We start from the raw sequence: 4,037 nt of genomic DNA, 5'->3' as shown, positions 1-4,037 counted from the left end.
TGACAGTTAAAGAGAAACTATTTAGGAAATAAATAGATTGCAAAATAAAATAAATAATAAAAAAAGACAAGTATTTCGGCTTCTATGTGATTTTGTTAAATTGTTATATGTGTCTCATACTATGGTAGAGAAACTCCTGCTTACATGCAAAATTTTGTCAAGATTTACTTCTTTAAAGATGTGGATGAATACCAACTCCAGTTAGTAATATAGAAAATATTTTAGATGAATTTTCTTTTAAATGGTATTATTAAATTAACTCAGATTGTAAAAGATTATTTGAGTACACTCTATGCACCATAGATCTGTGTTAATTTTCTTCATGTTGAATTTACATATGAGCAATGGATGGCTTGTTCCACAGTCTGTCTCTGAACTTCACCAGTTGGAAATCAAATTGACTACATCTGTCAGAAGAGATGGTGGAAAACCTTCATAGTTCTAGTCAAAACAAGTCCAGGGGCAAAATGTATTTGCAATTAAGAGGTTATTGGTCTTGCAAAATTCTATCATAAGATCTCCAACATAATTTTTGTAAGTGCATCTTAATTGCATGTTTGATCAATTTCAGACTTAAGAGCTTGGTTCTCCTGTTTAGTGCCATCAAGACAATTATGACCCACAGTTAACAGAACTAAACACCTCTGGTCCTGCACCATCTTCACAATTGCTGCTACACTTGAGTCCATTGTTGCTGCCACTGTGCAAATTCTTCTTGTTGGGGATTTCCTGCTCTTTTTTACTGTCCTTACATTAACAAGCGTGAGGTCAGTCTCCAGGGACGAATTCCTCCTTATAATGTCCAATGTATGAGAGCCAAAGTCTGACCATCTTGGCTTCTAAGGGACATTTTGGTTGTACTTCTCCCAACAAAGTTTTGTTTGTCCTTCTGTCAGGCCATGGTGCATTTAATATTCTTCTCTAACACTATAACTCAAAAGCATCAATTATTTTGTGATCTTCCTTAATTATTGTCAAACATACATATGCATGGAAGGCTATTGAAAATGTCATGGCTTGGGTCACATACATAACTGGTCTTCAAATTACATCTTTGCTCGTGAACACTCTAAAGTGGTCTTGAGTAGCAGATTTGCCTAATGCAATATGTCATTTGATTACGAATGCTGCTTCCATGAGTGTTGATGATAAATTCAAGCACAATAAATCTTTGACAGCCTCAAACTTTTTGCTATTTATTAAGTCATTTATTGGTCCAGTGGTAAGGAATTTTGCTTTCTTTACATTGAGGTGCAACTCATACCGAAGGCTGTGGTCTTTGATCTTCATTACTATTTTAAATCCTCTTTGCTTCAGAATTGCTTATTGTAGGCTGTAAATGAACATTTTTTTCCAGTCGTGATGCCATGTTCTTCTTCATAATATCAGCGTCTCAGATTATTTTTTCAGATGCAGAGTGAATAAGTAGTGAAAGAATATACCCCTTCAGCACTTTTCTTTTTTTCCCTGATTTTAAACCATTTACTATCCCGTTGGTCTGTTTGAAACACTGCCTCTTGGTGTATGTCAATTTTCTCATGAACACAATTAAGTGTTCCAGAATACTCATTCTTCTCAGTGTTGTTCATAGCTTTCCATGATCCACACAGTCAAAAGCCTTTGCATACTTAATAAAACACAGGGAAAACATCTTTCTGATATCCCCTGCTTTGAGCCAAGATCCATCTGATGTCAAAGATGATATCCCTTGTTTCACATCCTCATCTCAATCTGGTTTGAACCTCTGGCACTTCCCTATGAATTTACTGTTGCAGCTGTTTTGAATGATCTTTAGCAGAGTTTTACTAATGTGTGATATTAATGATACTGTCATTTATTTTGCACATTCCATTTGGTTACCTCTCTTTAGAATGCACACACACATGGATAGCTTCCATATTTCTAGGCATTGATGAGTGAATACCTCCAGTTCTATATCAGTTTATTGAAATATTTCAATTTGTATTCCCTCAATTTCTGGAGACCTGTTCTTTGCCAATGACTTCAGTGCATATTGGACTTCTTCCTTCAGTATCATTGGCTATTTTACCATTGGCAGAATTCTTCAGTTTCATCATCAAAGACTTCAGCGTTGCATACATTTGAATAGTATCAGTATTATCTGGTCTTCCTAGTATGCATAATGATAATATTCTATCACAGACTGCATTATACTTTTAGATATATCTTGAAATATTATTTCTGATAATGAATCTGACAACATTCAATATGTCATCTCTAGCAGAGCAAACCATATGAGGAATATCAGATTCAAAATGACCAATTCCAGTTCATTTCAGCTCACTAATGCCTAGAATATTGATCTTTATGCATTCTGTGCATTTTTGATGACTCTAAGTTTTTTTAGATTTATATTTTGTACATTTTATGTTCTAATTACTATTGGAGATTTACAGCTGTTTCTCCTCATTTTGAGTTGTTCTCAATCAGCACAAGAAGGTTCTGAAAGGTATACTTCATTTGTATCATCATGTTGAACTTTAAGAAGGTTCTGAATCCCTAATCATATTTTGAGTGTCTTTCAATATGAGTGGCTCACTTTCTAACATTAAATCTGAAAATATTATGTTGGTATTCATGTTTACATCCTCTAGGACTGTATTTGACAATGTTCCAAGGTTATCCATAATGTTTTCTAAACATTTTGAAGTAATTCATGTCAATCTCCATGTCTTTCTTAGCCTCAAAGCTCAGCTGAAACCTGTCCACCATGGGTGACCATAGTAGTGTTTACAATACCAACAACAAACTACCATTACAGCAATACACAAACCACCATAGTATTACAAACTAAAAGATGAATGGCAAGTGATTGATACGTTCCATTTCTTCTTTCTTTCTTTTTTAAAAATGTGATCAATCATCATATTTATCTCTATTTATGACAATACCACTACTTTTCCCAAGACTTAAAATTTTCATTTTATTTACCAAATAACTTCCGCATCACTTCTCTTGTTCTTGCCATTCAATTTGTGTTTTTCATTGTGGCATCCATGATCTATTTAATGTAAATGTTTGGTTAAATTGGACTTTTTAAATTTCTTCAACACTAGTTTTTTTGAAAACACATTGGAATCTATTCACCATGCTTAAAACTTCTTTGCTGTCCTCTTTCATTCCTTGTCATAATTCATCTCTGCATATTTTCCTTTATAACTTATGCTAAATTCATACTGAAGTGTTTTGCTGTTGCTGTTGTTAAGTGCCATCAAGTTGATTCCAACCAGTAGCAAATCTGTATAGGGTTTATGAGGAGTAGCTGGTGAGCTTGAACCACCAACCTTGTAGTTCAAACGGCTTTGCAGTCTGGGGCATTAACCAACAGTGCCACACCAGGCCTCCACTGAAGTGTTTACAATTTCCTAATTTCTTGCTGCCTTATCTTCACATTTTCTTGCTCTTCTTTTTTCTCTTTGGCATTATCTTTTTTGTATTGTAACTAAATAAATCCTTTTTATAATCCGTGGTGTGGTGCTGTAAAACGAGTACTGGACTGTGAATCACAAGGTCAGCAGTTCAAACAAACTAGCTATTCCTTGGAAACCTTATACATCGTTGCTATGAGTCTGAACTGATTTGACAGCACTAAACAGCAATGACATAATTAAAATGAAATACTTTTCCCTACTGATATTTCCCAATGAATTTTTTTGCACATACCCTTATTATCTAATATCCCACTGTGTTGTCAACAGCATAAAAATTTTTGCCCTATTTCTCCCAATCTACTGTAAGATATCTGGTTACAGTTGTTGTTGTTGTTAGGTGCCATCGAGTCAGTACCGACTCATAGTGACCCTATGCACAACAGAACAAAAACTGTCTAATCCTGGGCCAACCTCACAATTGTTGTCATGCTTGAGCCCACTGATGCTGTCACTTTGCAAATTCATTTTGCTTGGGGGTCTGCCTCTGGCCCTCCACCCTGCAAAACATATCTTTCTCCATGGACTGGTCCCTTCAGATAATATGTCCGAAGTATGAGAGATGAAGTTTGGCCATCCTGGCCTCAA

This window comes from Chrysochloris asiatica, unplaced genomic scaffold (genome assembly GCF_000296735.1).
Source record: "Chrysochloris asiatica unplaced genomic scaffold, ChrAsi1.0 scaffold00371, whole genome shotgun sequence".
Lineage (NCBI taxonomy): Eukaryota > Metazoa > Chordata > Mammalia > Afrosoricida > Chrysochloridae > Chrysochloris > Chrysochloris asiatica.
This window is presented reverse-complemented; position numbering follows the sequence as displayed.